The sequence below is a fragment of the Herpailurus yagouaroundi genome, unplaced genomic scaffold (assembly GCF_014898765.1).
Source record: "Herpailurus yagouaroundi ecotype Mexico unplaced genomic scaffold, PumYag 163, whole genome shotgun sequence".
Taxonomy (NCBI): Eukaryota; Metazoa; Chordata; class Mammalia; order Carnivora; family Felidae; genus Herpailurus; species Herpailurus yagouaroundi.
The window spans coordinates 26,089,313-26,111,975 of record NW_024412404.1 but is presented as its reverse complement, the minus strand read 5'-3'; the positions used below and the strand labels follow the sequence as shown (position 1 = coordinate 26,111,975).

Below are 22,663 nucleotides of genomic sequence, written 5' to 3'. Positions count from 1 at the left end.
GCTGTGCTTGTCTGGAGGAGAGTCAGAGTCAGTATTGCCACAGTAAATAAGCAGTTGCCAGGCACCAAGGGGCACGGTTTCATGTAAGCCAGTTCCGCCTCCAATGGGGGCTGCTGCGTTGCTCCCTGAAGTCCCACCATGTTGGTGTTTGGGGGTAAATGGCGCCACCCCAATCTCGAATGCCTGGACCAGGAATCACAACCCCCACTATTCAGGTAGCTCTCACAGAATAGCGAGGGCAGTAGCTCACCCTGAGCCACAGCTCTCCTGCATTTTTTCTTTGGCACATGGCTAGGTTCCACAACCCAAAGTCTTAAAGGACCTAGCGTGGTGTGGATCCCTTCCTCCAAAGTAGAGCCTCTCCACCCTGCTGATAAAAGGCCTTTGGCTGGCACCTAGAAGGTCGTTTGTCCTCAGAGAGGCAATCACCTCTCTTCCAAAAGTACTCCAGGAAGGGGATCGTTCTCTCCCAGTGCACCCCAGAGATCTCTACACCCCACTATGCACTCCAGGGCTAGCTCCCTCCTCCCAGGAACACACACCACAGCTCTGCTCTAGAAAAAGTCACACACTTCCAAAACCTCAGAGTTTGAGCTCCAAAAGCTGTTTCCAAAAATGAACTGGGACACTTAGTACTTCTCGCTACCTAGTCCATGTTCCAGAGAGGTTTTCCTCTTGTGCTAATACCAATGCCACACTATCTCAATGCCTCTCTCTTTCTCTCCACAGAAAGGGTTCCCTCCCTTCCACAGCGCCATCATTTTTCTTTTCCCCAGTTCACATCCACACACCTCTCCCTTGCCAAGCTGTCGCCCTCCAACAGTGGAGATCCTCCTGCCACTCTGCAGATCGATTTTCTGGGTGTTCCAAGTAATCTGACCTCAATACAGCTGTGTCTGAGAGACGAGGAAAGCCCAGTGTCCCCCTACTTCTCTGCCATCTTAACTCCTCCTTCACAAAAACACTATTTCTTAAGTTAACTGAGGCAAACAATTAAAAGAAGTCAAAATGGTCTCTAAGACCTTTTCCCCCTTCCCCTGTCTTCTTTTTCTGCAGACACTTGGCAGACACCTTGTGCTCAGACTCCACCTCTATCCTCTCTGCCAAACTTAACTTTTGCTCTAAACCTCTCCCCACACCCTCCTTTCTTGAACATATTAAAACCTGACTCTTTAAAGTTAAGTCTTCTGAGGATCTAAATAAACCCCAAATTTCTTATGTTCCTTGGACTATGGCTGAACTGCAAGGCATAAAGAGCCTCCTAAACTAATTGAGGGCCTCCATAGGTTTGCTGAAGTGCTTCAAACTTACCAACCCAGTTTCTCAGATTTATATCAATTACCCCACATGCTTTTTAGTAAGGTCAAGGCTAAACTCTGGATGAAACTAGTCAAATAACATCCTGGGAAGAATTTAGAGAAACGGCCCCTAATTTTTGGCAAGATGCTATAACACTTGCTGAAAATCTCCAGTGAGAAATTACAGTAGCTTTTCCCAAGCCTGTTGACTAGAACAAACTTCAGTCTTGTCCTCAAAAGCCTGATGAACCTGTCCATGACCATTACAACTGAGTATTAATTGTTTTTAAAGGAAATTCTTGTTTTCATTTAGACACTGAATCCACCAAGATAGGACTCAACTCTCTTTATTAATGGACTGAACTGGGAACTTTCTCCTTTAGATAAAAGGACCAAGAAAGAATGGGAAACTATGTTCACTCCAGATCTAGTGGATTTGGCAAACCAGCTCACTTGCATCCTGTATTACTCACCTGAAAGAAAGACCGCAACAGTTCTCAGTTTTCAGCCCCAGCAAATGAAGGGCCCTAAAGAGAACTTAAAACCTCCTAGTTTCTGTTGTTATTGCAAAGCACCAGAACATTGAGCAAAAGGTTGTTACAAACATAAGCATTCCATACACCTTCTGGCCTCTACTCAGTCTTTCCGGTGTCCTCTTAGTTCCTAATGATGGGTTTCCAAGGAGCTAGAGGGGTGCTTCCAAAATCTCCCTCTTAAATGGCTAATAAATTGAATGAATTTGTCTCCAGGTAGAGAATGAATTTGTCTCTGTCCTTATTGACACTTAAGCTATGCTCTTGGGGGCTCAACCCCATTCCTATAAAGCAGCCCCAGTCTCAGAGTGCTAAAACAGTTCAGATAGTAAGGTTCTGTAATAAACCTCAACAGGTTCCTGTCTCTGAACCTATTCCCTTTTATCTAGGCCCTTTGAGATACACCCACACATTTCTCCTTAGTTCCTCTACCCCTATTCATTTATTGGGCTGAGATTTCTTAGAAAAGTTATCCTGCCAGAATATCTTTTCAAAAGGGGGAAATAATCCTGGAATTTGACAGTAGTAATCAAAATAGCCAACCAGGAGAGTTAAGTGACATTTTAACATCTTTTGTTTGCTCCACCTCTGATGGCACTAGAGCTGGGGACAATGATCATGTGTTCCTATTGGATCAGCTACCATCCCCTCTATGGGAAAAATCTGCAACTGATACTGGAAGAGTCAACACTACATTTCCCATAAAGATTCATATACATCCCTCAAAACCTCTCCCCAGAATTAATCAATACCCTATAAATAAAGAAGCCTTTCAAGGCATTAAGCCCATAATAGAAGATTATGAGAATTAAGGCCTGACTATTCCCTGCACTGGTCTCTGCAGTGCCCCTATTTTCCTGTGAGAAAAGCCAATGACTTGGGATGGAAGTTTTTCCAGGATCTTCAAGCAATATGTGGCACTATTATCCCTTGGTACCCTGTTGATCCTAACCTCTGTGTGCCACTAACATCCATTCCCACTGAAAGCAAACTTTTCACTGTAATTAGTCTATGCAGCACATTTTTAGCATTCCAGTTGAGAAGGATAGCCACTGTCTTTTTGCTTTCACATGGGAAGAATGGAAATACACCAGGACAGTAATGCCCCAGGGTTTCACAGAGTCCTTCTTACTTTTTACAAACCTTAGAAGCTGATTTGGATGATAGAACATTTTCTTCAGGCTATACTTTGTTAAAAATACTTAGTGTGTTTCAGTACTCCCCTTCTCACACCTCTTCACAGGAAGATAGCATCCACCTGTTAAAATCTTTGGCCTTAAAAAGACATAAAAGCTCTAGAGAAAATTGCACTTTGCTCAAATTCAGGTTCAATACTTAGGGCATTTGACTTCAGAGCAAGGAATGCATTTGGATCTAAACAAAACCCTTCACAACTGCTTGATGCTGACATATTACTTTTTGACTCCCCATGACAATGTATACGAATCTCCTCTACCAATTGCTGATTCTTCATGGCTTACTGATGGTTTTTATTTAAAGTATGAAAATGATAAAAATTGTGATTGGTATCCTATTGCAACTTCTTTTTGAAGTCTTTCAGGTAGTACCTTTACCTTTGGTTATTTTGGCCCAACAGGCTGAGTTATATGCCTTTGTTTGAGCTTGTTACCTTAGTCATGGGTAAAAGCACAAACATTTATACGAATAGTTAGTATGTCTTTGGGGTAGCTCATGACTTTGGAATATTATGGAAACAATGAGGTATTCTTACCTCCAATTGGGGATAAAATTTAAAATGGCCCCTCCGCCCAATATTTATTAGATACCATACATTTGCTGGCTGCTCTGGGTATTATTAAGGTTCCTGGGAATTCCAGGCTCAATCCCTAGAAGCAAAAGTAAACCACCTCACTGATACCTCCACCAAAAACTCTGCTGTCAAGGAAACCAATAGCCAAACCTCTGTCATATCCAAAGGAATATTCTCCCAAATGATAATTTGAAAAAATTGACAAGAGATACCCAACAGTTGGCCCCAGAAAGGAAAAAGCAATATTGGAAATCTAATAACTGTTGGCTTGATAAAAACTCTAGTTTGTATGAAATAACAGTCCAGCCCTACCAGAAATTCTAAAATTCTCACTACTTACCATTGTACATACATTAAACCATTAGTCTACTGAAAAAATGATAGCGTTCATGATCCAGTATTTGTGTGGAGATATTAATAAGATCATAAAAAGCATTAATAAGACCTCTCTTGTCCCACCTGTTCAAAGTATAATCCAGTTAAACCTGTTTGCACAAATAGATTTCATACAGCTTTCCCCATCTTGTGGATGTAAAGATGTTTTAGTCATGGTTTGTATGTTTTTTCACTGGACTGAAGTTTTCCCTTATAGACAGGGCAGTGCTTCTTTTGTAGCTCAAATTCTGCAAGAAAATGTTGTCCCTACCTGGGGAACCAACCTCAAAGTCCATAATGATTGGGGAACCCATTTTACTGATTGGGTGCCTTGACAAATTTGTGCTGTCGGGAGAGTTTTCACAAGACTTTTATTGTACATGCCATCCTTAATCCTTGGGGTTAGTCAGACACATAAACATCACTATTAAGACTCATTTGGCAAAATGTGTAGAGACTTTCAACCATCTTGCCAAAAGCACTGCTATTAGTCCTTCTAAATCTCAGATCCATCCCTGTTGATACTCATGGACTTATCCCTTGAGCTAGTCACAGGATGTTGAATGCACTTGGCCCCTGCCTCCTTTGACCCACAATGGATAAAAGGATATATACTTCAATATTTTAAAGCCCTAATGGCTTCTATTTAAAAATAATCATGCTTTGGTAGAACAGTCTTTTCATAGTGTACTCCCAGATGTTGACCTTAGGCATCATACCTTGCAACCTGGATATTTTGTCTATTGGAAAGGACACCTCCAGAAAGACTCTTTATCTTTGCTGGAAAGGTTCTTATCAGGAACTGCTAACCAACCCTTGTGCTGCCAAACTCCAGGAATAGATTCTTGGATTCATATGACACATCTAAAGAAAGCACCAAACCTGATTGGACCTGTACTCATTCCAGTGATGAGAAAGTAAGGATTTTCTAGAGTTGAAGCAGATGACATATGACAAGACAGCTTTCCCAAGATGTCTGGACCAGCCTTTATTCTCACTGTTGTTTCTTCTATCTCTTTTCTGGGGTGGCAGCGGGGGGGGACCCTTATATTCCTTTCCCTAACGCTTGCAAAAGGGAGAAAACTCTTCCATGATTATAGTCTTTTAGAAACAGCCTTATCATGATCCTATAACAAATAACTCTTCCACCTGCTTTTTCTGAAGGGTTAGAAGGTTCAGAATTCACAAAAGTCTTTTCTTTATCTGAACTATGAACTGACCCTGGACTCTTATCCAAATTCATGATTTCTGAATTTACAATTTTACAGACTGTATTACTGACAATACATTTGATTGTAAACAGTTCTTTTGAGAGAAATATTGTTTTTAAACATTTTTGAAGTTTTGCTATTCTTGCAAAAAGTTCATTCATTATTGCTTTATGTTTATACCTGCACTGTATCTTCCCAAATGCACTCAGTTTTTTTCAGTATATTCTGCAGTGTTCACTATTCCATTTTCATGGCTGCTGTAAACAGAAACTTCCAGGAAGGATACATGACTTTGGGTTAGCCTTCATAGGAAAAACTTTCCTCCCCTAAGTCAGAATAAGTGCCAATAAATGTTTCAGTTGGTGGCTTGCAGACCTAGAGTGGAGTCCTGGCTTAGAACCATAATGCAATTTGGAATTGTCACATTGCTTTTTATTCTTTACTTGTCTGTCAGACTCTGTATAGATGACATATCCCATAAGGTGATGCTGACTCAACACTTAAAAAAATTTTTTAATGTTTATGTATTTTTGAGAGTGAGAGAGAGAGAGCACAATAAGGGGAGGGGCAGACAGAGAGAGAGGAAGACACAGAATCTGAAGCAGGCTCCAGGCTCCAAGCAGTCAGCACAGAGCCCAACGCAGGGCTCAAACTCACCAACTGCAAAATCATGACCTGAGCTGATGTCAGACACTCAACTGACTGGCTAGCTCGACACTTTGAGATGATTTCCAACACTTATGACATTGAGAAGATACAGATTTTATTTTCTTTTAATGTTTATTTATTTTTGAGAGAGAGGAAGACAGAGAAAGAGAGAGAGAGAGAGCACAAGTGGAGAGGAGGCAGAGAGAGAAGGGGACAGAGGATCTAAAGTAGGCCCTGAACTGACAGTGCAGAGTCCGATTCAGGGCTCAAACTCACGAACTGGGAAATGATGCCCAATGCATGACTCAAACTCAGGAACCATGAGATCATGACCTGAGCCAAACTTTAATGCCAAACAGACTAAGCCACCCAGATGCCTTGAGAAGACATAGACTTTATATGGGAAGTGTCTGAGAGCTCTTGTTGCTTAAATGTGTCTGTAAGTGGTTCCTCTGATGTAAGACATAATAACCAGGTAAGGTCTTTCCTGGCATTGAGGGACAAAACCAGTAAATGTGGAAAACCTGACTCTTACTCAGTGATGCTTGAAAAGATCTTGATCAAAAGGGGGAAATGTGGAAATTAATAAAAGGAAACCTTACTAAAATGGAGTTAGGAGGCCAGCAGGAGGAGCTCTTGTGCCCTACCGCCCATCATGAATTGCAAACCCAAGAGAAGATGAACCTTGTAAGTCCATAGTATTTTAGCTACTACTTTACTACCCCAGCAGGAGGTAGAAAAGCTTTTCTCCACTCTTGGCAACAGCCCAGCCAGTGAGTCTATTTCAACTTAACTAATGAACTCATTATACTTTGAACCTCTAGTTTACTTCAGTAGATGTTTTGTTTAAAGCAACCTTCCCAAATTCCCCTTTACCTTTATAAAAGAACATTTCTCTCCTTTGTTCTCAGAACTTGCCTATGGTTTTGCTGTAGCTTACTTGTCCCAAATTGCAATTCTCTGCTATTCCTGAATAACCCCACTTTTGCTGATAAAACGTCTGACAGTTTTACTTTTAAGGTTAACACCATCAAAAAAGCAAATAGAATACTAGATCTGAAGAATACAATGACTGTACTAAAGAATACAATAGAAAGCTTCAACAGCAAAGCAAATGTGACCAAGCAAAAGAAAGAATCAATGAACTAAAAGGTCATTTGAAATTATCCCATCAAAGGAACAAAAAGAAAATGAAATAAGAGTAAAGAAAGACTTAATTATGAGACAGTATCAGCAGAACTATGAACTGTAAGAATACCAGAATGAGAAGATAAGGAGAATGGGAAAATATTTGTAAACCATAGGGGTTGAAAAGTAACCAAATGTGGAACAAGAAATGGACATCCAGCTTCATGAGGCCCAAAGGACCCAGATAAGTTGAACCAAAAAACAAAAACAAAAACAAAAACACTAAACTGAGACACATTCTAAGCAAATTGACCAAAGTTAAAGAATGAATTTTGAAAGCAGCAAGCAAAACAAGTTACCACAAACACAGAAGCCCCATCAGACCTAGGTTGGATTCCTCAACAGAAACTTTGTAGGCCAGGAGAAAGAAGGATGATATATTCAAATATTAAAAAAAAACTGTCAATTAAAAATACTTTACCCAGCAAATGAAGAAATGAAGAAGAGATGAAAAATACTCCCAGTGAACAAAAGCTGAAGGAGATCATCACCAGGAGACCTGCCTTACAGGAAATGTTAGAGGATGGTCATCAAGCATAAATAAAGAAAAATTAACATCATGAAAACATAAGAATATATTTGTAAAACTCACTAGTAATTTCAAAAATACTGTGGAAGTCAGATCCTCTAATATTGTAATGGTAGTGCGTAATTCATGTAGAACACTAGTTTAAAGTTTAAAAAGTATTAACCAAAGGGGAGGAGCCAAGATGGCGGAACAGCATGGAAGTGTTTTGTGTCTCGCATCCATGAATACAGCCAGAACAACACTAAGCCATCCTGCACACCTAGAAAACTGATCTGAGGATTAACACAACAATCTGTACAACCTGAACCAGAGAAATCAGCAGAAAGAGAAAAAATTCATTTTTATTTTCAATTTTGATTAAAAATATTTTCTTTAATTTTTTTGTACTATATTTTTTACTTTTGTGTAAATTTTTTCAAATTCTATTTTACTTCCATCATTTCATTTTAGTCTCCTTCTGTGTATTCATTTTTTTCAAATTTTCAAACGATTTCCTTTTTCTTTCTTTCTTTCCCCTTTTTTCGCTAATCTATCAAGCCTCTTTCAACACCCAGACCAAAACACATCTAGAATCTAGCATCATTTATTCAATTTTTTTGTGTGCTTATTTTTAATTTTTTAAAAATTTAAGATTTTTTATTTTAATTTTTATTTTAATTTTAATTTTTTTTTACCTCATTAATTCCTTTTCTCCCTTCAAAATGATGAAACAAGGGAATTCACCTCAAAAGAAAGAGCAGGAAGAAACGACAGCCAGGGACTTAACCAACACTGATACAAGCAAGATGTCTGAACAAGAATTTAGAATCACGATAATAAGAATATTAGCTGGAGTCGAAAATAGATTAGAATCCCTTTCTGCGGAGATAAAAGAAGTAAAAACTAGTCAGGATGAAATAAAAATTACTATAACTGAGCTGCAATCTCAAATGGATGCCACGGCAGCAAGGATGGATGAGGCAGAACAGAGAATCAGCGATATTGAGGACAAACTTATGGAGAATAATGAAACAGAAAAAAAAAGAGGGAGATTAATGCAAAAGAGCAGGATATAACAATTAGAGATATCATTAAAAAGGAACTCATTAAAAAGTGACTCATTAAAAAGGAACAACATCAGAATTCTAGGGGTCCCACAAGAGGAAGAGAGAAAAATAGGGGTAGAAGGGTTATGTGAGCAAATCACAGTGGAAAACTTTTCTAACCTGGGGAAAGATACAGACATCAAAATCCAGGAAGCACAGAGGATTCCCATTAGATTCAACAAAAACTGACCATCAACAAGGCATATCATAGTATAATTCACAAAATACTCAGGCAAGGAGAGAATCATGAAAGCAGCAAGTGAAAAAAACTCCTTCGCCTACAAGGGAAGACAGATCAGGTTTGCAGCAGACCTATCCACAGAAACTTGGAAGGCCAGAAAGGAGTGGCAGGATATATTCAATATGCTGAATCAGACAAATATGCAGCCAAGAATTCTTTATCCAGCAAGGTTGTCATTCAAAATAGAAGGAGAGGTAAAAAGTGTCCCAGACAAACAAAAATTAAAGGAGTTTGTGACCACTAAACCAGCCCTGCAAGGAATTTTAAGGGGGAATCTCTGAGGGGAGAAAAGATGAAAAAAAAAAAAACAAATAAATAAACAACAAAAGCAACAAAGACTAGAAAGGGCAAGAGAACACCACCAGAAACTCCAACTCTACAAGAAACATAATGGCAATGAATTCATATCTTTCAGTACTCACTCTAAATGTCAATGAACTAAATGCTCCAATCAAAAGACATAGGGTAACAGCATGGATAAGAAAACAAGATCCATCAAAATGCTGTTTACTAGAGACACACTTTAGACCTAAAGACACCTTCAGATTGAAAGTAAAGGGATGGAGAACAATCCAGCATGCTAATGGTCAACAAAAGAAAGCGAGGGTAGCCATACTTATATAAGACAATGTAGACTTTAAAATAAAGACTGTATCAAGAGATGAAGAAGGGTGTTATATCATAATTAAGGGGTCTATCCACCAAGAAGACCTAATAATTGTAAACATTTATGCTCCAAATGTGAGAACACCCAAACATATAAATCAATTAATCACAAACATAAATAAACTCATTGATAGTAATACCATAATAGTAGAGGACTTCAACACCCTATTCACAGCAATGGACAGATCATCTAATCAAAATATCAGCAAGAAAAACAATGGCTTTGAATGACACATTAGACCAGATGGACTTAACACGTATATTCAGAACATTTCATCCTAAAGCAGCAGAAAATACATTCTTCTCCAGTGCACATGGAATGTTCTCCAGAATAGTCCACATACTGGGATACAAATCAGCCCTCAGCAAGTACAAAAAGATTGAGGTCATACCGTGCATATTTTCAGACCACAATGCTATGAAACTCGAAATCAACCACAAGAAAAATTTGCAAAGGTAACAAATACTTGGAGACTAAAGAACATCCTACTAAAGAATGAATGGGCTAACCAAGAAGTTAAAGAGGAAATTAAAAAGTTCATGGAAGCCAATGAAAATGATAACACCACAACCCAAAACCTGAGGGACGCAGCAAAGGTGGTCATAAGAGGAAAGTATATAGTAATCCAGGCCTTCCTAAAGAAGGAAGAAAGATCTCAGATACACAACCTAACCTTATGCCTTAAAGAGCTGGAAAAAGAACAGCAAATAAAACCCCAAACCAGCAGAAGACAGGAAATAATAAAGATTAGAGCAGAAATTAATGCTATCAAAACCAAGAAAACAGTAGAACATATCAGTGAAACCAGAAGCTGGTTCTTTGAAAGAATTGACCAAATTGATAACCCCCTAGCCAGTTTGATCAACAAGAAAAAGGAAAGGATCCAAATAAATAAAATCAAGAATGGAAGAGGAGAGATCACAACCAACGCAGCAAAAATAAAAACAATAATAAGAGAAAATTATGAGCAATTTTATGCCAATAAAATGGGCAGTGTGGGAGAAATGGACACATTCCTAGAAACATATACACTCCCAAAACTGAAACAGGAAGAAATAGGAAATTTGAACAGACCCATAACCAGTAAGGAAATTGAGTTAGTAGTCAAAAATCTGCCAAAAAACAAGAGTCCAGGGCCAGATGGTTTTCCAGGGGAATTCTACCAAACATTTAAGGAAGTGTTAACACCTATTTTCTTGAAGCTGTTCCAAAAAATAAAAATGGAAGGAAAACTTCCAAACTCTTTCTATGAGGCCAGCATTACCTTGATTCCAAAACCAGACAGAGACCCAACTAAAAAGGAGAACTATAGACAAATATCTCTGATGAACATTGATACAAAAATCCTCAACAAGGTATTAGCCAACTAGATCCAACAATACATTAAAAAAATCATTCACCACAACCCAGTGGGATTTATACCTGGGATACAGGGCTGGTTCAATACCTGCAAAACAATCAATGTGATTCTTCACATCAATAAAGGAAAGGACAAGAACCATACAATCCTCTCAATAGATGCTGAGAAAGCATTTGACAAAATTCAGCATCCTTTCTTGACAAAAACCCTCAAGAAAGTAGGGATAGAAGGAGCATACCTCAAGATCATAAAAGCCATATATGAATGACCCAACGGTAATATCATCCTCAATGGGGAAAAACTGAGAGCTTTCCCCCTAAGGTCAGGAACAAGACAGGGATGTCCACTCTTGCCGCTGTTATTCAACATAGTATTGGAAGTCTTAGCCTCTGCAATCAGACAACACAAAGAAATAAAAGGCATCAAAATCGGCCAGGAGGAAGTTAAACTTTCACTCTTCATAGATGACATGGTACTCTATGTGGAAAACCCAAAAGATTCCACCAAAAAACTGCTATGACTGATTCATGAGTTCAGCAAAATGTGGCAGGATATAAAATCAATGCACAGAAATCAGTTGCATTCCTATACACCAACAATGAAGCAACAGACAGAGATATCAAGGAATTGATCCCATTTACAATTGTGCCCCAAACCATAGAATACTTAGGAATAAATCTAGCCAAAGAGGTGAAAAATCTATACACTGAAAACTATAGAAAGTTTATGAAAGAAATTGAATAAGACACAAAAAAAATGTAAAAAGATTCCATGCTTCTGCATAGGAAGAACAAATATTGTTAAAATGTCGATACTACCCAAAGCAGTCTACATATTCAATGCAATCCCTATGAAAATAACACCAGCATTCTTCAGAGAGCTAGAACAAATAATCCTAAAATTTGTATGGAACCAGAGACCCCGAATAGCCAAAGCCATCTTGAGAAAGAAAACCAAAGCAGGAGGCATCACAATCCCACACTTCAAGCTATACTACAAAGCTGTAATCATCAAGACAGTATGGTACTGGCACAAGAACAGAGACTCAGATCAATGCAACAGAATAGAGAGCCCAGAAATGGACCCACAAACATATGGCCAACTAATCTTTGACAAAGCAGGAAAGAATATCCAATGGAATAAGGACAGTCTCTTCAACAAGTGGTGCTGGGAAAACTGGACAGCGACATGCAGAAGAGTGAACCTGGACCACTTTCTTACACCATACACAAAAATAAACTCAAAATGGATGAAAGACCTAAATGTAAGCCATCAAAATCCTCAAGGAGGAATCAGGCAAAAACCTTTTTGATCTTGGCTGCAGCAACTTCTTACTCAACACATCTCCGGAGGCAAGGGAAACAAAGCAAAAATGAACTACTGAGACCTCATCAAAATAAGAAGCTTCTGCACAGCAAAGGAAACAATCAGCAAAACTAAAAGGTAACCAACAGAATGGGAGAAAATATTTGCAAACGACATATCAGATAAGGGGTTAGTATACAAAATATATAAAGAATTTATCAAACTCAACACCCAAAAAAGCAAATAATCCAGTGAAGAAATGGGCAAAAGACATGAATAGACTCTTCTCCAAAGAAGACATCCATATGGCCAGCCGACACATGAAAAAATGCTCAATATCACTCATCATCAGGGAAATACAAATCAAAACCACAATGAGATACGACCTCACACCTGTCAGAATGGATAACATTAACAACTCAGGCAACCATGATGTTGGCAAGAATATGGAAGAAGAGGATTTCATTTGCACTGCTGGTGGGAATGCAAACTGGTGCAGCCACTCTGGAAAACACTATAGACGTTCCTCAAAAAATTAAAAATAAAACTGCCCTATGACCCAGCAATTGCTCTACTAGGTATTTATCCAGGGGATGCAGGTATGCTGTTTCGAAGGGACACATGCACCCCAATGTATAGCAGCACTATCAACAATAGCCAAAGTATAGAAAGAGCCCAAATGTCCGTCGAGGGATGAATGGATAAAAAAGAGGTGGTATATATATACAATGGAGTATTACTCAGCAATCAAAAAGAGTGAAATCTTGCATTTGCAACAACTTGGATGGAACTGGAGGGTATTATGCTATGGGAAATTAGAGAAAGACAAATATCATATGACTTCACTCATATGAGGACTTTAAGACACAGAACAGTTGAACATAAGGTAAGGGAAGCAAAAATAATATAAAAACAGGGCGGGGGACAAAACATAAGAGACTCTTAAATGTGGAAAACAAACAGAGGGCTACTGGAGGTGTTGTGGGAGGGGGGGATGGGCTAAATGTGTAGGGGGCATTAAGTAACTTACTCCTGAAATTATTGTTGTACTATATGCTAACTAATTTGGATGTAAATTTAAAAAATAAAATTAAAAAAATAAAAATAAAAAAGTATTAACCATAAATAAATAAATAAATAAATAAATAAATAAATAAATATTTAAAGAAATTATTAACTATAACTACAGCAATTTGTTATTGAATACACAATATAAAAGTATATTAATTATAACTTTGATAACCTAAAATGTGAGGGTCATTGAAGTAAAAGAATAAAGTTTATATATGGCATCAACATTAAGTTGTCAGCTTCAAGTAGGATTTTGTAAATATGAAGTAAGTCAGAGAAAGATAAATGCCATATGATTTCACTTCTATGTGGAATCTGTGAAACAAAGCAGAGAGACAAAAAAACAAACAATAGACTTTTAAATACAAAGAACAGACTGGTGTTTGCCAGAAGGGAAGTGAGTGGGGGGTGGACGAAATAGGTAAAGAAGATTAAGAAGTACAGACTTCCAGTTATGAAAGGAATAAGTCATGGAGATGAAAATTTCAGCATAAGGAATATAGTCAATAATATTGTATTGACATTGTTTAGTGACAGATGGTGACTGAGCACCATTTATCATGGTGAACACTGAGTAATGTACAGAATTGTTGAATCATGTGAATCATGTTTTACACTTGGAACTAATAGAACACTGTATGTAATTATGCTTCAAAGAAAGATATTTTATGTAAGCATCCTGATAACCACAAACAAAAAACTTTATAGTAGATACACAAAGATTATATAAAAGAAACCAAAGACCTGCAAAATGTCACCAAATAACAAAACAACAGCAAGATAAGAAGCAAGAGACAATGGACCTACAAAACAGTCAAAAACAATTTTAAATTCACAATAGTAAGTCCTTACCTGTCAATAATTAATGAGAAAAAATTTAAATTCTTCAATCAAGAGACATACAATGACTGGATGGATAAAAACAAAAAAAGATCCAATTGTACTCTGCCTACAAGAGATTCACTTTGCCCTAAAGAAACACATAGCTTGATAATGAAGGGAAGGAAAAATATATTTAAAGCAAATGGTACCCAAAGATAGCAGTGATAGCTATACTTAAGTCAAATAAAATAAACTTTATGTAAAAAGTGATCAAGAGACAAAGAAAATACTTATATAATGATAAAGAGGTCAAACCATCAGGAAGATATAACCATTTTAAACATTTATGCACCCAACATCACAGCACTTAAATATATAAATAAATTGCTAGCAGAACAGAAGAAGAGATAAATAGCAATACAATAACAGTTGGGAACTTTAATATCCCAGTATCAACAATAGGAAGACCATCCAAACAGAAACTAGTAGATTTGAACAACGCTACATACCAAATAAGACCTAAGATATATATATGTTACATTTCATCCAACAACAGCAGAATACACAATTTTTTCAAGAACCAATGAAATATTTTCTAAAATAGATCATGTAATGGGCCACAAAACAAGTCTTAGAAAATTTGAGAAGATTGAAATACCGAGTATCTTTTGTAACTACAAAGGTATGGAATTATGGAATTAGAAATGAATAACATGAGGAAACCTAGAAAATATCAAATATATATAAATTAAACAGCATACTCTTGAACAATCGGTGGATCAGGAGTAAATAAAATGGAAAATTAAATATATATATATATATTTTTTTAATGAAAATGTAATCAAAGCATACCAAATGTATAGGATGTGGGAAAACAACAGACTAAGAGGAAAGCTTATACAATAAACACATCAAGAAAAAAATCTCAAATAAACAACCTTACTTTACATCTCAATAAACTAGCAAAAATAATCTAAGCATAAAATTAACAGAAGGAAGCAAATAATAAAGATTGGAACAGAAATAAATCAAAAACAAAAAAATACAAAGATTAACAAAAGTTAATAGCTGGTTCTTTAAAAACATAAACAAAATTGATACACTTTACTTAGACTAATCAAGAAAAAAAGAAAGAGGACCTAAATCGATAAAATTATAAATGAAAGAGAAGACATTAAAACTGATACTACAAAAATCCAAAGGCTCATAAAAATCTACTGTGAACAATTATACACCAACAAATTGGATGATTTGGAAGAAATGGAAAATTCCTAGAAAATACAGCCTACCAATATTGAATCATGAATAAAAAATCAGAACACAGTGATCGTGAGTAAGGACATTCAATCAATAATCAAAAACCTCCCAAAAAAGAAAAGCCCAGAACCAGAAGGTTTTACTGGCAAATTCTACCAAACATTTGAAAAATTTATACCAGTGCTTAAGCTCTTCCAAAACCTTGAAGAGGACTCCAAAATTCATTTCACAAGGCAATATTACCCTGATGCCAGAGGTAGATAAAGAAACCACAAGAAAGGACACTACCAGCCAATATCACTGATGATTATAATGCCAAAATCACCCCACCCCAAAATGCTAGCAAGCCAAATTCAGCAGCACATTAAAAAGATCATACACCATAATCAAGTGGGATTCATGCCTGGTATGCAAGGATGGTTTAACACACACAAATAAATAAATGTGATACATCCCATTAATAGAATGAAAGAAGAAAGTCTTATGATCATGTTAATTGATTCAGAAAAATCGTTGACAAAATCAATATCCATTCATGATTTTAAAAAACCCTCAGAAAAACAAAGAAATATGTTAAATAGTAATAATGAGAGTGGGCATTCTTGTCATGTTCCTGACCACAGGGGAAAGGCTCTCAGGTTTTCCCCACTGAAGATGATTTTAGCTTTGAGTCTTTCAAATATGGAATTTTTTTATGTTGAGGTATGTTCCATCTATCCCTAGTTTGTTGACAGTTTTTATCAAGAATGGATGCTATATTTTGTCAAATGCTCTTTCTGCATCTACTGACAGGATCATATGGTTCTTATACTTTTTATATTAATGTGGTGTATTGCGTTGCTTGATTTGCAAATATTGAACCAGCCCTGCAGCCCAGGAATAAATCCCACTTGACCATGGTGAATAATTCTTTTACTGTTATGTTTAATTCGATTTGCTAGTATCTTGTTGAGAATTTTTTCATCCTGATTCATCAGGGATATTGACCTGTAATTCTCCTTTTTAATGGGGTCTTTTGTCTGGTTTTAGACACAAGGTAATGCTAGCTTCATAGTATGAGTGTAGAAGCTTTCCTTCCGTTTCTATTTTTTGAAAGAGTTTGAGATGAATAGGTATTAACTCCTCTTTAAATGTCTGGTAGAACTCCCCTAGGAAATGATCTGGCCCAAGACTCTTGTTTCTTGGGAGATTTTTTATTACTAATTGTGTTTCTTTGCTGGTTATGGGTCTGTTCTAATTTTCTATTTCTTATGGTTTCAGTGTTGGTAGTTTGTGAGTTCCTAGGAATTTGTCCATTTCTTCCAGATTGTCCAGTGTGTTGGAATATAATTTTTCATACTATTCTCCTATAATTGTTTGTATTTCTGTGGTGTTGGTTGTTATCTCTCCTCTTTCATTTGTGATCTTATCTATTTGTGTCTTTTTTCTTTTTGAAAGTCTTGCTGGGGGGTTATCAATTTTGTTTATTCTTTCAAAAAGCCAGCTTTTACTTTCATTGATCTGTTCTACTGTTTGTTTGTTTGTTTGTTTGTTTGTTTGTTTGTTTGTTTGTTTCTGTATTATTTATCTCTACTCTAATCTTCTTCTGGCTGGCTTTAGACTTTATTTGCTGTTCCTTTTCTAGCTCCTTTAGGTATAAGGTAAATTGTGTATTTGGTACCTGTATTGCTTCTTGAGATAGGCCTAAATTGCAATGTAGTTTCCTTTTAGGACTTCCTTTCCTGCAATCCAAACGGTTTGGACTATCAGGTTTTCATTTTCATTTTCTTCCATGTATTTTTAAATTTCTTCTTTAATTTTCTGGTTAACCCTTCATTCTTTAATAGGATATTCTTTAACCTCCATGTATTTGAGGGCTTTCCACATTTTTTCTTCAAGTTTCATAGCATTGTGATCTGAAAATATGCATAGTATGATCTCGATCTTTTTGTGCCTCTTGAGGGATGATTTATGACCCAGTAGTGATCTATTCTGGAGAATGTTCCATGTGCATTCTCCATGAGAAGAATGTGTTTTCCTGCTTTAGGATGAAATGTTCTGAATATATTTGTTAAGTTTATCTGGTCCATAGATGACCTGTCCATTGCTATAATTGGGTTATTAAAGTCCCCTACTATTATTGTATTATTATTGATGAATTTCTTTATGTTTGTTTTTAATTGATTTATATATTTGGGTCTTTCAAGTGGAAGCATTAAATGTTTACAAATGTTAGATCTTCCTGATGGATAGACCCCCCCAATTATGATATAATACCCTTCCTCATCTCTTGTTACAGTCTTTATTTTAAAATCTAGTTTGTCTGATATATGTATGGCTACTCTGGCTTTCTTTTGATGTCCATTAGCATGATAGATGGTTCTCCATCCCCTCCCTTTCAATCTGAAGGTTTCTTTAGGTAGGTCTAAAATGAGTTTCTTTTAGGTAGCATGTAGATGGATCTTGTTTTTTATCCATTCTGATACCCTACTTTTTAATGGAATTTATTGTCAAATTGACTAACATACAGCGTATAAAGTGTGCTCTTGGTTTTGGGGGTAGGTTCCCATGGTTCATCACTTACACACAACACCCAGTGCTCATCCCAACAGGTGCACTCCTCAATGTCCATCACCCATTTTCCCCTCTCCCCGCCCCCATCAACCCTCAGTTTGTTCTCTGTATTTGAGTCTCTTATGGTTTGCATCCCTCCCTCTCTGTTTGTAACTATATTTTCCCCCTTCCCTTCCCCCATGGTGTTCTGTTAAGTTTCTCAAGATCCACATATGAGTGAAAATATATGATATCTGTCTTTCTCTGACTGACTTATTTCACTTAGCATAATACCTTCCAATTCCATCCATGTTGTTGCAAATGGCATGATTTCATCCTTTCTCATTTCCAAGTAGTATTCCATTGTATATATAAACCATATCTTCTTTATCCATTTATCAGTTGATGGACATTTAGGCTCTTTCCATAATTTGGCTATTGTTGAAAGCACTGCTATAAACATTGGGGTACATGTGCCCCTATGCATCAGCACCCCTGTATCCTTTGAATAAATTCCTAGTAGTTCTATTTCTGGATCATAGGGTAGTTCTATTTTTAATGTTTTGAGGGACCTCCACACTGTTGTCTAGAGCAGCTGCACCAGGTTGCATTCCCACCAACAAACAGTGCAAGAAGGTTCCGGTTTCTCCACATCCAAGCCAGTATCTGTTGTTTCCTGAGTTCTTAATTTTAGCCACTCTTACCAGTGTGAGGTGTTATCTCAGTGTGGTTTTGACTTGTATTTCCCTGATGATATCCTATGTTTTTATTGGAGCATTTAGTCCATTTACATTTAGAATGATTATTGAAAGATATGAATTTAGTGCCATTGTGTTACCTGTAGAGTTGGTGTTTCTGGTGATGTTCTCTGGTCCTTTCTAGTCTTTGTCACTTTGGGTTCTTTTGTTTGTTTGTCTCCACTCAAAGAGTCCCCCTTAAAATTTCTTGCAGGGTTGGTTTAGTGGTCACAAACTCCTTCAGTTTTTGTTTGGGAAACTCTTTATCTTTCCTTCTATTCTGCATGACAGCCTTGCTGGATAAAGAATTCTTGGCTGTGTATTTTTCCAATTCAACACATTGAATATTTCCTGCCACTCCCTTCTGACCAGCCAAGTTTTAGTAGACAGGTCTGCTGCTAACTTTATGTGACTACCTTTGTAGGTTAAGGACATGTGTCCTAGCTGCTTTCAGAATTCTCTCTTGGGGCACTTGGGCGATTCAGCCGGTTAAGCATCTGACTCTTGATTTCAGCTCAGGTCATGATCTCATGGTTTGTGAATTCAAGCCCTGCTTTGGGTTCTGCACTGACAGCATGGAGCCTGCTTGGGATTCTCCCCTCCCTCTCTCTCTGCCCCTACCCTACTCTCTCTCTTTCAAAATAGATAAATAAAAGCTTTTTTTAAAAAAATTCTCTCTTTATCTTTGTAGTTTGCAAGTTTAAAATTGATATGTCATGGTGTTTATCTGTTCTTATTCATTTTAATGGGAGTTCCCTGTGCCTCTTGATCTTGGATGCCTGTTTCCTTCCCCAGATTAGGGAAGTTCTCAGCCAAAATTTGTTCAAATAAACCTTCTGCCCTTTTTTCCTGCTTCTCTTCTTCTGGGACTCCTATGATATGAATGTTGTTTCATTTTATGGAATCACTAAATTCCCTAAGTCTCCTCTCATGATCTAATAGTTTTCTTTCCCTCTTCCTTTCAGCTTTATTATTTTCCATAATTTTATCTTCTATATCACCTATTCTCTCCTCTGCTACTTCAGTCCTCGTTTTGACTATATCCAGTTGGTTTTGCATCTCAGTTATAGCCTTTTTTATTTCATCCTGACTAGTTCTTAGGTCTTTGATCTCTATAGCAAGGGTTTCTCTGGTGTCTTCTATGCTTTTTTCAAGCCCAGTTAGTAGTATTATGACTGTTGTTCAAACTTCTTACTCAGATATATTGGTTATATCTGTTTTGAGTAAATCCCTGGCTGTGATTTCTTCTTGACCTTTCTTTTGAGGGGAATACTTCCATCTTGTCATTTTGGCTAAGTTTCTGTCCTTTGCATGTTTTCAAAGCTTGTTATGTTTCCTGTACCCGAGAGTACTGCTCTATTAAAAAGGGGTCACACACTGTTCAGAGCCTGACACTTCAGGAAGTGTTTCTGGTATAGGCTGTGTGCACTCTGCTATTGCATTTTGGCTGCTCTTTCCACTAGTCAGTCCTCTGCAGATCTCCTCCTTGCTTGCAGTGGTGGAGTGTCTGGACCTTTGTCTAGATATGCTTAGATTAGTTTGTTAAAATAAACCTGGAAACAAGGGGGAAATCATGATTCCAAAAAAGAGAAAATGAAAAGGAATGAAAAAAAAACGGACAATCAAAAAACTATAAGCCTGATCCCAAAGAAAAGGAAAGAAAAAGAAAATAACAGAAGAATTCTGATCAGAGAGAGAGAGAGAGAGAGAGAAGGAAATGAAAACAAACAAAAAACTTTGAGCCTGATTTCAAAAGAAAAAAAAGAAGAAAGAAAAAAAGTAGGCCTGGTTCTATTTCCACCAGAATTGCAGGTGTCATTTAGAAGCACTTGATTTTCAGTACGCTTGGTGTGGGCAGGGACCTGGCTGTGCTGGTCTCCTGGAGGAGAGGCCCATTCCATTCGTTCAGAGTCAGTCTTGCCCCAGTAAATAAGCAGTACCCAGGCAAAGGGGGACAGTGCTTGGCGTAAGAAGGAATATGAGGAATATGGTGCCACCCCAATATCTCATCCCCAGACAGGGGATATCAGAGCTCTGTTGTTCAGGCAGCCTTCACAGAATAGTGAGGGTGCAGTGAGGACACTGTGGCTTGCCCTGCGCCACAGCTCTCCTGCATTTTTTCTTTGGCATGTGCCTGGGATTCAAAACTGAAAATCTTACAGGACCCGGCACCATGTATACCTGCCCCCTCCTCCAGAATGGAGCCTCTCTACGCTTTGTCTGATGTCCTTTATTCTAGAAAAACAATCTCAAGTCTGCACAGTGTGCAGAACCTATGGTGTAACACCACCAAAAGTAGCAAAGGTTATATTCCCTCTGGGCACACCTTTGTCCCCTGCTGATGAAAGACCTTTTGCTGGCACCTATAGGGTCTTTTGTCTTTGGAGAGGCAATATTCCCTCTTCCAAAAGTACTCCAGGAAGGGGACTATTCTCTCCCAATGTGCCCTGACAATCCCTATACCATGCTATGCACTCTGAGGCCAGCTCCTTCCTTATCCCCAGGAGTGCATACCACAGCTCCACTCTGGGGAAAGTCAAACACTTCCAAAACCTCAGAGTTTGAGCTCCACATTCTGTTTGCAAAAACGTGCAACACTCGGTACTTCTCCTTCCCCAGTCCGTGGTTGGGAGATGTTTTCCTCTTCTGCATACCTGACGCTGCACTTTCTCAACCCCTCTCCCTTTCTCTCCCTTTTGTCTCCCTGAAGAAAGTGTTCCCTCCCCTCTACAGCACCACAATTTTCTCTCCCCTAGTTCACTTCCATGCACCTCAAACCTGCCTCATTGTCTCCTTCCAACCATGGATGTCCTCCTGCCAGTCCACAGATTGATTTCCTAGGTGTTCCGAGTGATCTGACCTCAATACAGCTGTGTTTGAGGGACAAGGAAAGCCCAGGGTCCCCCTAATTCACCACCATCTTAACCTCTCTATTTTTGAAGATGGATGTTTCTTGATTGCACATTCACTTTACTGTGATAAACTTTTCATTGTTTTCTGAAGCTCCTACAAAGCTAATGCAGAAATCGTCTTTTTTTTAATGCTTATTTTTGACAGAGACAGAAACAGAGAGTGGGTAGGGGAGGGACAGAGAGAGAGGGAGACATGGAATTCTAAGCAGGCTCCAGGCTCTGAGCTGTCAGCACAGAACCCAACACAAGTCTCGAACTCACGAACTGCGAGATCATGACCTGAGCTGAAGCTGGGCACTCAACCGAGGCACCAGGCACCCCTCTAATTCCTTTTTTTACATTTAGGAAGAAATGTTTGACCATAAATTTAAATTTAAACACATTGAAAACTTGACAATAAAGAACTTGGGGCTCCTGCACCACTTCTCATTTCCTCTCATCTCGTTCCCCAGGGACAGGCACTTACAAATCTTCCAGATTTTTTCTGGTATTTTTTCTGGTATTATAGCTTTGTTTCTAAGAACATGCTAGTACTGATGCTGTTTCTTGTTGTTTGATGTTTACTCATTCTCTATTGACTTCTGCCTAGGAATGAAGAGAATTTAGTTTTCTTATAGTTCATGTAGGCTCTCCTACATGGACCTTGCCCACTCTTTCCATTCACCCAGAGTAGTTACATCACTAAGATATTTTGGACTCAAGCTTCAACAGTAGAGATGCCCCCAAATGTCTGGTGATCCCCATCTCTCCATTCTCATTTTGGTATGGGGTGCTAAAATATGATTGGAGCTCTGTGTGCTGTAACTCTATGTGGTTGCTCTGTTCCATACTGCCTCTCTCCTAGACACTTATATCCTTGTGGTTTTTCCCACTACATAAGAGCACTCACATTCTTCCATGTTCTAGATGCTAGACCTTCCTTCAAAACCACCACAAACTTTCCCAGGGCTGGTAGATGGGTTGAAGACTCATCCTGTGAATCTTCTTTGGAAGATCTTCCTCATTCTGGGGAAAAACAGGGGAGAGTAATAATGAGAAGAAAAGTGGGAAGAGTTATAATTACTTAGGAAAGGAATTGCCTTCCTTGTACTTTAGCATGGAGCTTCCATGAGAAAGTCTAT

At 37.9% G+C, this 22,663-nt stretch overlaps 1 protein-coding gene and 1 long non-coding RNA gene across 2 annotated transcripts in view; one reads left to right on the top strand and one right to left on the bottom strand.

Moving 5' to 3' along the window:
• The window catches only part of LOC121036908 (anthrax toxin receptor-like), a 175,826-nt gene that overhangs the window by 70,667 nt on the left and 82,496 nt on the right, over positions 1–22,663 (top strand). The window lies entirely within an intron of this gene.
• LOC121036911 (uncharacterized) lies at positions 717–21,556 on the bottom strand. The gene is made up of 2 exons (XR_005793528.1): positions 21,491–21,556; positions 717–880 (listed from the first exon to the last, which is right to left on the bottom strand). It is a non-coding gene; the product is annotated as an uncharacterized LOC121036911 (long non-coding RNA).